This window comes from Olea europaea, chromosome 10, assembly GCF_002742605.1.
Source record: "Olea europaea var. sylvestris chromosome 10, O_europaea_v1, whole genome shotgun sequence".
In the NCBI taxonomy this organism is placed as follows: Eukaryota; Viridiplantae; Streptophyta; class Magnoliopsida; order Lamiales; family Oleaceae; genus Olea; species Olea europaea.
In genome coordinates, this window is record NC_036246.1 from 5,462,984 (window position 1) to 5,475,286 (window position 12,303).

Here is a 12,303-nt window from a genome sequence, read left to right on the forward strand (position 1 = left end):
AGATAAAGATGTTTTCGGTATTCTTAAGTCTTAACTAGATGTATAAATGCATATTTCTATTTATAACTTCATATTTACACCTGTACAGACCTAATGAACACGTTTTAGGGGTAAAATTTTATTCTATACAATATTCGATAGAATTTATGTATATATAAATTCATTTTCGTAGTTTTTTATTACATACCTGTCTAATTTCATCATTAAACATCTTTGGACCCTAATCCTCTCAAGTGCATGGAGTGAAACTTAGTTATTCACGTGGTTAGATAAGGATGGTTTTGTATATTTGCTACTAGTTCGTACACATATTTTTATTTATAGGTTACTTGTTTAAACATATGCATATAAACCTTATTAACATGAATTAAAGGACAAGTTATATTATATTGACATTATAAAGTATCATCATGATAAATTAACATCAACATATAAGTAAAGAAACTCTCTCTCTCTCTTCAAAGAGTAAATGTTCGAAGATGGCTTTGGACATAATTTTGAAAAAGAAGTAACAATTAATACACATGGTGGATTTAATTACTTTCTTGGATCTTCCATAATTAAATAGAGGGTTCCCCATTTTGATGGCCAAAATTACAGATTTGCATGTGCGCATGTTCTCAGCCAGAAAGTTTTGGGTTTCAAACAAATAGAACGGAGAATCAATTCCCAATTATTAGGGTTCAATCAAAGAACATATGATAGCTATGGTTCCATTTTCTTGACATGACTGTTTTTCTTTTTCGATTTTTGCTCGACAAAGCAAAGCAACAGCAAAAAGGCATGGAAATTTAATTCGTGATATCATTTAGCCCATGTTTGTCATCCATTTTCTTCCATTCTTTTTTCTACAGTACTCATTTTCAATTACACATTCTTTATTAAAATAATATTATATATAAATAAAAAAAATTTCCTTCTTTTTTAACCACACATTTCAACATCAATCATTATTCCATAATATATCCTTCCCAAATAATGGGTGACAAACACGACTTTAGTCATTAGATAATATCCCTGTTTGGTAACTATTCTTTTAGAACTTTTGGGTGCATCTCCTTAAATCAAAATCTAAAACTTTAATAAGTTCAAGTGCTAACTTGCCTTAGTTGAAAATCAAATGGGAAGAGGTATGAAAACTCTTAGGACAAAAAATGGTTTAGAGCTTTGCAACTTTGAATTTGATAGTTTCTACAATGATAAGAGTATAATGAAGCATAGAACTATGAAACATACCTTCCGACAAAATGGGATGGCAGAGAGAATGAATCAGACTTTAATAGATGAAGTCAGATGTATGATGATTAATTCTGAGTTGTCTAAAGGTTTTTGGGGTGAAGGTGTGTACTATTGCCTATTTGATAAATAAGTCACATTCTAGTTTTGTTAACTTCAAGACTGCTTAAGAATTATGATTTTAAAAAAAATTATCCAGATCTGTTACACATTAGAGTGTTTGGTTGTACGGCTTATTTACATCAGATTGAAGGAAAATTGGATCATATGGCTACTAAGTATGTCATCTTAGGTTCTCCAGAGAGTAAAAGAATATAGATTGTGGGTTTTAAGTGTGAAGGGCACTAAAATTATTAGGGCTGGGCAAATCTCCCGACCCGAACCCGAACCCGAACCCGAACCGAACCAAACTAAACCCGACGATTCTTGTCAAATTAAATACCCGAACGGGCATTTGAATTGAGAACCGACGGGTACGGTTCGTTATCGGTTCTAGACCAAGAACCGAATAAGAATCGAATATTTCTAATTTTTTTATTTTATTTTGAGTAAATCAAATTATTTTAATTTTAATTTTTTCTAAACAAATTAACAAATTAACTATTTCTAAATCCAAATTTTTGGCCTAAAAATTTGTTTCATTTCTAATTTTTTTAATTTTTGGCTCAATTACCAATTTTATTGTTTCATTTTTTAGCTCAACAAGATCCAATCCACTAAATAACCCTAAACACCTACACTAAAGTATATAACGTTGTCTAGACTCTCGCACTCACTCTCGCAACCTCGCTAATATTCCAAAACCTATACAATCGTCGGTCGACACTTGACCTCCAATCGAAGTTGTGACCTCCGCTGACCGAAATTTTGACCATAGCGATCATTTGAATAAGATAGTCTACTAGTCTCTGACATTCCAAAACCATTGAATGTATCATTAGTTGTATTTATATAATGTTGTTATAAATGTTAAAAAATTTAATTATAGCACAGAACCGAACCGAACTGAACTGAACCAAACCGAACGGTTTCATAAATATATTTGGACCTAACGGTTCCATTTACTAGATACCTGAAAATTTTGTTTCGAGTCGGTTCTCTTCAGAATCGAACCGAATCGACCCGCGCCCACCCTTAAAGATTATTAACAGTAGAGATGTGAATTTCAATGAACTTGATATACCTAGCCTTAAAAACAGACAGTCAGAAGAAATGGATTGAGGAAGGGGAATTTTCTAATAGAAAAGAAGATGGAGTTTGAAGTGAAGAGAATAAATGATAATCCAAAGGATAGTAAAATCCAACATCAAGAATAATCTGAACAAGAAATGGTGATAAAACAACCTGAACTTGAAATTTCTAAAGCTATTGTCCTTAATCAAGAAACAACTGCAGATATTAATTTGGATGATTATCAATTAGTAAGGGATAGGGAGAGACGACAAGTGAAGCCCAATTTGAAGTACATCTCTTCAAATTGGATGGAATTTATCCTAATTTCAGATGCAGCCTCGGAATCAGTTGAATTGGTTTAATTTGAAGAAGCAGTTACCTATAAAAATTTTGAAATTTGAAAAAAGGCTATAAGATAAGAGATCCAGTCTCTGAACAAAAAGAGACTTGGAAGTTGGTTGAAAAACAAAAGAATCAAAAGGTAATCCATTGTAAATGGATCTTGAAGTTGAAAGAAGGAGTAGGACCTAAAGATCCTTTAACATATAAAATTAGGTTGTTGTGAAGGGATTTACTCAGAGAGGGGGATAGACTGTACTGTGGTGTTCTCATTGGTCATTAAGTATAAAACTATCAGGTTAATCTTAGCCTTTGCAATCTAGTATGATTGGGAATTAGAGCAACTAGATGTTAAGACGGCTTTTCTTCTTAGGGAGTTGGATAAATTGATTTACATGTCTCAACTCTAAGGGTTTGAGGTCAAGGAGAAATTTGAACTTGTGTGCTTGCTTAGAAAGTCATTTTATGATCTTACGCAGAGTCTTAGGCAATGGTATAAAAAATTTGATTCATATGTGATTTACTCAGAGAGTGAATTTGATGCATGTTTGTATTTTAATAATTCTAAAGTAGGCTGTGAAGTTTATATATTGTTATATGTATATGACATGTTGCTTGCTAGCTCTAGTAAAGCTAAAATCATAAAATTTGACATGAAAGATTTAGGAAAGACAAAAAAATTCTTGGCATGATTATTAAAAGGTATAGAGTTGATAGTAGGATGACTATTAATCGAGAGTCTTATTTGGATAAAGTAAATAACAAAATTTGGTATGAAATTTGTTAAGTCTGTCAATATACCATTAGCTGCATACATGTGTTTATCATATGTAGAATGCTCTAAAATTGAAGAAGAAATGCATGAAATGAGTAATGTTCCCTATTCTAGTTAGGAGTATTTTGGACCATAGATTAAATCCAATGGTTGGATTTAGTCTTATGATCAATTCTCATTTTCTAATTGTGTTACATTTACTCTTGATTATAGTACAATATTTAAATTTGAATTTAAATGGTTTTGGCTCTATAATTACAAGACATCACTTATTTTTCACTTGAACTTGAGAGTTGGAAAACATAGAGAGGAGCTAAGTGGGAGAGTTCATTTCTCTAGTCAAATTCTTGGTTGCTTTAGGTGATTCTCTCGGCATATCCATTGTCGTTCCCGTGGACGATGATGCATGATCCGGTGTGGCACAAATCTGAGCTCAACATCATAAGACATTCCATTGGTGGTGTTGAAGAAGTTTTGGGTCTATTGGTTTGGTTTTTACATGTTGAAAGTTTAAGTTTCTGCATTGTTGTTGTAATAATCATTTGTACATTATATTTTAAACTCTACAATAATTCAATTACGTAGATGTGTTTGAACAATAAGAGACATTGCATGAGATGAAGCCAACAAATGCTTATTATGATTGAAAGTCGTAAAAAGTTTCATCCAATCGTGACAAATTTCTCACAATTGCACGGAGTGAACTTGGTTATTGATGTGGCAATAGATAAAGATGTTTTTAGTATTTTTAACTAGAGGTATAAATACATATTTCTATTTATAGCTTCATATTTACACATATACGGACCTTATGGACATGTATTAGAGGTAAAATTTTATTCTATATAATATTCAATAGAATTTACGTACATAAATTCATTTTCGTAGTCTCTTATTAAATACCCACCTAATTTCGTCCCCCCTTTGGATCACATTATAATGGCATTTTTTTTTTATCTCATTATTCTACAATGAAAGAATCAATAAAAAAAAGTAGAAAAGGTAGTTGTCTTGTCATACTTCAATTTCCCATACCATTGAAAATGCATTGAACAAAATTACCCTCAACTACGTTATACGATTGATGCAATGCTCTACAAGAACATGTCGAGGGCAGTTTGAATAATTTAAGTGGATATTGAAAAGTCAAGACAAATGTTGGATTGCAGCAAGATATACAGGGTGGAGACCACAAATTCTGGAAATGAGAAGAAGAAAAGGCAAATAATGGGGGTCAAATGGGCGCTTCATCATTAAACATCTTTTGAACCTAATCCTCTCAAGTGCATAGAGTGAAACTTTGTTATGCACGTGGTCAGATATATGTATATATATACATGAATTAAAGGACAGATTATATTCTATTCACATTATAAAGTATCGTCATGATAAATTAACATCAACATATAATTAAAGAAATTTTCTATTTTTTTCTTTTTTCAAATAGAGTAAATGTTTGAAGATGGCTTTGGAAAGTAACAGTTAATACACATGGTGGATTTAATTACTTTCTTGGATCTTCCATAATTAAATAGAGGGTTCCCCATTTTGATGGCCAAAATTACAGAATTGCATGTGCGCATGTTCTCAGCCAGAAAGGCTTTGGGTTTCAAACAAATAGAACGGAGAATCAATTCTCAATTATTAGGGTTCACACGCTCGACAAAGCAAAGCAACAGCAAAAAGGCATGGAAATTTAAATTTCGCACTATAATTTACTCATTAGATAATATCCCTGTTTGATAAATGTTCTTTTAGAACTCTTTTTTCTCATTTATTTTCAACCACACATTTTCAAAATAAAACGTAAACTAAACTCAAAAAAATTTCTACTTTTAAACTACGTATTCTTCAAAAAGTTACTATTCAAAAACCCATTCTCCACAAAAAAAATGGCTATCAAACAAGGCCATATAATTGTTTGAAGATCACGATTGAATATTAATAATAAAATATTGCTGAAGATAATAAATAAATTTATTAACCTTTAACAAACTTAACTCTCATTAATACGAATGATTCAATATTGTATTGTAACACACGATTAAAAAATAAATTATTGATGTTTGATCATCAAAGTAGTGTCCTTAAACTTGGTTGAGAGAGATTTTTTTAAAATTATTTTCAACCATACATTCAATAAAACCCAGAATTTTTCCTTAAAAGTAAGGACATTCTCCAAAATATAATAAAAGCTGGCCAAACAAGACACCAGAGTTAGGTCAAGAACAATAATAAAAGCAGGCCAAACAAGACACCCACGTTGCGGTAGTCACTGCAAGTGCGTACGTAAGAGTAATTGCAGGTCACGTATGTTTAGTTTTTTTCGGACAAAGTAGAAACCAATGATAAAACGCCACTTTCAGGTTTTGGTCCAATGGAGACTCTTGTGAGCGGAAGAAAAGATGGGCATTTAATTTCATAAGAAGAGAGAAGTGTCCAATTTTCTTGCTGATCCTTTTTATGGCTTCAAGAAATTATCAACACAAACAAAAGAGGCAAATTTTAATCAAAGAAGTCAAATCACTGAATAAACGTGCTTAAGAATTCAAATTAACTAAATTGAATGAAGAAATTTGAGTGAATAAAAATGTACAGTTCGATGGAGGAACTTTAGAACACCCCAGGGTAATGTGTCAAGTGTCGTAGTTAAGCGAGTAGCTCTAGAATATCCCTTTGATTTATGATACACGTATAAGAATGGGAGAAAATCCAGATAAAATCCGATTGGGTCCTTGAGTTTTCGAAATAGTATACAAAGAAGTGCTTCAAATATGGAATTAAAATGGATCAAATAGGAAATAATACTCTTCGAATGTTAAAATTTCTCTTTGCCAAGGAGAAGATGCGGGTTAGATTCCCGCTATCCGTTGAAGATCAAGATATATGCTAAAGTAGTCAAAATAAATGAACGTATTTAAATTAAAAAAAATATATATTTTTTCAGAATCTCGATTAATTGAATCTCTCGCTCCAGGTAAATTTAGCGATGTTTCGTAGAACTACAAAGTAACAAACATTCTAATTGGATTAGATTAATAGATCAATCTTAAAGCTGTTGTTCATCATATGTTTCAATTTTCATTGCAAGTACTAAATCTATTGTGTGAGATACGTCAATAGCATTCGGCCTGTGTTTAGTTTGGATAAAAATCAGATTTTTAATAATTTTAATAAAAATTGCTTAGTTGAAAAGTTGACAAAAATTACAAGTTCTATAAAGACCCTGTTTGAGCCGCATTATTTGAAAAAAAATATTTTTAAATAGTGATTTAACATTATTTCAATCACACATTTTCAATAAAATAATATTACACGCAAATCAAAAAAAATTCTTATTTTTTAATGACACATTCTTCATCAAGCTACTAATCCAAAATATATTTTTAAAAAATAATGTGACTCAAGCACACAAAATGTGTGATTGAAAATAAATTTGAGAAAAATGAAATTTTATAAAATGAGAGCCAAACAAAGGATAGAAGTATCCATTTACCAACTGCGGAAACCTTCTCATACTCTGAGACACAGATGCAGGAAAAAAGGATTAGTGCAGTCATCGACATTATAAAAGGCAACAAAACCATTGTATTCAGCATTAATCAAGGCCGATTACGAGAAAACGAGCCTTTGTCTGAATGTGAGCATCCACTTGATTGTGGAGTTAAGACAAGAATGCAACCAATTAAGGGCATGATTGGTTACACAAACTTGGACAACTCATGTAAGAAAGAAAAAAGAAGTTTGAAACTTTTTTATTATACAGCAAAGTTTTGTTACCTCAAGGTATAAACAGTGAAAAACCACTTTGAAGACAAACTCCCACAACTAAAAGGAGGCTATGAGAAGCGTCAAAAGGCTGATCAGTCCAGAAAATCATTGTGAAGACAAGAAAATTTGCAGTATAGAGAAAAAGATAATGCATGCACAAATAGAACCTAAATCGAAGTAACAAAATTGGTATTTTTTTTTTCATGGAAAAAAGTGCTAACCAAGGAACTTGAGAAATAAGACTCCAATTTCCAGAGACAGGAGAATAACAATTGATGGCACTAAACAAAGAGAGTGTATGAGCAAAATTCATTTACACAAGAAATAAAGCAAGCAGCACAAGAACTAAAATTGTTGGATTTTTGATACCCAATAATCCCAGGCGATGATGTTAAACCGACGTTGGATAAATTAATTATCAATACCCAAGATTGAGGACCCGACTCTAAAACTATTTGGACAATTGGAAGCAACCTAATTAATTAGTGTTGCTCATGGCTCGACTTTCACACTCATTGGACGACTTATTTTGTTAGCCCACTTACTGGTATTCGTATTGGATTTGGCTCACACAACTTTGACCTAACCTAAACTATATAAGCTAGGCCCTTAGTCTTCTATCTCTTACGTGTGTTTCTTGGCTTTGGAAGAAAACTCTCTACCCCTTTTGCTTTGTGCTCTCTCTCGACTGTTTTTCTTCTTGCTTCTTCATAGCCTTTGTGGCCGAAAAAATACCGTCCCTATTGTGTCCTTAGTAGGTACAAGGTGAAGCAATCGGAGTGTGGAAGAAGGATTGGAGGTTCAGGTCGTGATTTGCTTCGGTGTTGTAAGGTTGAGATTGATACACTGAGTTCGGAAAATTCATTGATTGGAGGTCGATTATTCAACATTTGGTATCAGAGCGAGGTTGGGGTGGAGTTTCCGGGCAAAATCCGACCAGAAAATCGGTAGAAATCGACAGAAATCAGCAGAAAAACTGTCCAAAATTTTTTTTCACAAAAATCGGATATGCACTTCAATTTTCGGCGAATCTAGACGTCTTTTGGTGAAACGGAGACCGGATTCATAATCTGCAGGTGGAGGCGGTGCTGGGTGGCCGGTGCGTGTGGGCGGCGACGGCGCGTGGGCAATTTGGCGAAGGTGCATGCGGGCGTGTGCGACCGTTTCTGGAGGAGGGCTTGCAGAAGAATCTGGACAGCGTTGTTCTTCAGGCGTTCGGGACTCGATCTTGATTTCTTCGTTGCTGCAGTTTTCATAGATTTTAGAACGAGTAGTGGTGGTCTTAAAGTGATAAATTTGCATTTCTTGTAACTTACGGACTCAGATAGGTTCGCTCTGGTATATTGGCTTATCTCAATTTAAATTTTAGCATTAGCAGATCATCGTGTGGGGTGATCGTTAGGATTGGGGGTTGTCATTGCTTGGTAACCATTGCTTGTGCTAGAAATTAGGATTACTTGTTCTTTTGTGATTGAGTACTTATTCTTGGATAAATTAGCGTATTGTGCTTTGTGCTAAAATTGCCGTGAAATTTCATTTGATTGGATATACTTATTTTTTGTTGCATCGTAATATTACTTTCGTTAGAATACCTAGACCTTACCCGTTCGAACGTTTCTTTGATCTAAGACAACGAGTCTTACGAACCCTGGGAATCTAGAACGGTGTATATTGCAGCTGTAGGATTACTTTGTGTGATCTATTTGCCCAATTGATTGCTTCGTTTTTCAAAAATGTCTTCACATTTCAAAGTTGTTATTTTCAATGGAAAAGATGATTTTTCAATCTGGCAACAAAAAATGAAGGGTATTTTAGTCCAACAAAAGGTTTCAAAAGCCATTGAAGGCAAATTTTCAGCTAATTTTTTTTTAAAAAAAAGAAGAAGCCGATAAGCTTGCTTATACCTCAATCATTTTACATCCGTCTGACACTGTTTTGAGAAAAGTAGGAAAACTGAAAACCATAAATGATCTTTGGAAAAAGTTAGAAGATCTATATTTGTTTAAATCCACTCTCAATAAATTTTATCTTCTTGAGCGTTTCTTCACTTTTAAAATGGATCTTTCAAAAGATCTTGATGACAATTTAGATGTTTTCAATAAACTTGTTCAAGATATTGTTAAATGTGAAGAAACCGTATCTGAAACCTACAAGGCTATAATTTTGCTTAATTCTATGCTTGAGTCATAAAAGGAACTTAAAAATGCCATTAAGTATGGTAGAGATACGTTGACTCCTGAAATTGTCATAGACTCACTTAGAAGTAAAGAGATGAAAATGAATGCTGAAAATGAAGATAAGAGGAGTGGTGAGTTACACATGATAAAGAGTGGGATGAAGTTTAAGAAAATGAATTTGGGTAGAGCTTAAAATAGTGGTGATTCGAGTAGTGACTCGAGTGATGAAGGTGGTAAGATGAAGGGCAAGGGGACGGGACAAGTCTAGTGATAGACAGTGTTATAGTTGTGGTAAGTTTGGACACTTTATTAGGAATTGTCCCAAGAAGAAGGATAAGCAGGAGGGTTATGTGAGAGGTGAGACAAATGTGGTTGAGGGGTCGAGTTATGACCCCAGTGAGGTTTATTGAGAGAGTAAACTTAGTAACTGCATATGCATCTGTGTGTGATCCTTTCAGCATGTGTGTGATTGCCTAATTTATTGTATGATTATATGTTGCATTTCAATTTGTTTGATATGTGTGCTTGCATGAATTTGAGGTAATGTGATTACTTGGTGTGATCGTTTGCATGCATAGTGGGTTAGGATGCATTAGCAGTGTGTTAGATGTCTTTTGGTAAGGTGGAGTATAGATGCCTAGGGATATATAGTGATTTGTACCGGGGGATGTGGAGTGTGACATTTGGATCACAAGTGGAGATGTGATCAAATGTATAGAATTTATTTGTGAAAGAGACCCTGTACAAGTGGAGTGTGAGGGAGACACTTCTATCACTTCTGTAAGGTGGAATCCCATTATACACGTGGGTTGAGAGAAGTGACGTGGTGATAAAGGATTATCCCTAAAATTTAGGATCTATTGTGACTTGCCAGTTTGACATGAGCTGTGTGATCTATTTAGTGAGCATGATGGGTGATGAGAGGAGATATGTGTTCTCGAGGTGGGAGTAACACGAAATGGGATAGCATAAGTGTGGTGAGATCTTGCGTGGGGTCATTTATGCATTTGTTGCATATGTGTTTGACCGTGTGCTGATTAACTTGGTGTTAATCTTTAATTCTGTGTGAACATGATTTTCTTAAAAGATCTGTGTAGTATCCTATATAATATCTTCATCGCATGATTATTTGTTTGTTGTGATACTTGTTCCTACTTGGGTGTTTTTGGACCTTAGCTCCGGTGAGTATATGGAGCTGGTATGGTGTGTGTTTCGGTTCGAAACATGAGGTAAGGTCTGAGATACCAATTTTATTGGATTACCTTAATTGTGCAAGTTTAAACTTTGTGTTTTGATTGCTTGCAGATTATTGAGCATCAAGGTGGAGATTGTTGAGTTTTTGATACCCAATAATCCCCGGCGATAATGTTAAACCGACGTTGGATAAATTAATTATCGACACCCAAGATTGAGGACCCGACCCTAAAACTATTTGGACCATTGGAAGCAACCTAATTAATTAGTGTTGCTCATGACCCGACTTTCACACTCATTGGACGGCTTATTTTGTTAGCCCACTTACTGGTATTCGTATTGGACTTGGCCCACACAACTTTGACTTAACCTAAACTATATAAGATAGCGCCTTAGTCTTCTATCTCTTACGTGTGTTTCTTGGCTTTGGAAGAAAACTCTGCCCCTTTTGCTTTGCGCTCTCTCTCGACTGTTTTTCTTCTTGCTTCTTCATAGCCTTTGTGGCCGAAAAAACATTGTCCTTATTGCGTCCTTAGTGGGTACAAGGTGAAGCAACCAGAGTGTGGAAGAAGGATTGGAGGTTCGGGTCGTGATTTGCTTGGGTGTTGTAAGGTTGAGATTGGTATACTGAGCCCAGAAAATCCATTGATTGGAGGTCGATTATTCAACAAAAATAAATAGCAAAAGTTTCTTCAGAGTTTCATCAGCATTTAAACCGTCATTTGCCTACTGAACATGACCTGTTTCTCTATAGGCGTGGCCGCCGGTACCGTGAAAAGAAGCAGCATTTCCAAAATGATACCCTGATGTTGCACCTAAACCACTTGTATTTGAAAATACATGTAGCTAGATGTTAAAAATGGGAGAAAACACCCCACCAAAACCAACAAACATTCTGAAATTACTGAATGTTGCAGATACCATTGGTACAAATCCATCCATCACTCCCAAAACTATGTTAGATAAGTTGCTCATATTTGGAGGCGGAGCTGTAGTAGGTCTCTGCCTGGCTGGTTGATTAGGGATTTCAACGCTTGGAACAGGTTTTGATCTCAGGTCACTTTTGACTTGGTATCTTGCCTCAACCGTATAAAGGAATTAACTTTTCCTCTTGTATTAGGGCCTTACAAACAGGGCATTCGTTATAATGTGAGTGAAGTTTTAGCCATCTGTAGAGGCACGGCCAACAATAGAGGTGACCACAGAGGGTAATTATTGGGTCTTGTGCTCAATCGAAACAAATATTGCATTCAAAATCATCAGCTCGATCGCTGTGTCTTTCAGAGGAAGCTGAACTCTCTGGTGCCCCGGTAGTCGAAACTTGGGCCTCAATTGCCATCTTACCTAGTGAACTTAAAATCCAAAGCTTCCCAAATATGGTTACAGGGAACCTGTAATTTGGCCTCTCTTAGTCACTAAAATTTTAGCAAATTAATCTTAAAAACAGAATCATAGATATAAATGCCTAATTAAACTATACTAATAACTTAACCCCAACACCGAAAAAAAAGGTGGCGAATGCAATGCACTTTATACCAATTTTCCAAATTTCATCACCAGAGATTATTTGTTGTTCTGAAGGCAGTTTGAATTATTGTTAGTTACCGAGTGTGAGATACTTTTGTCTAAAATCAATAA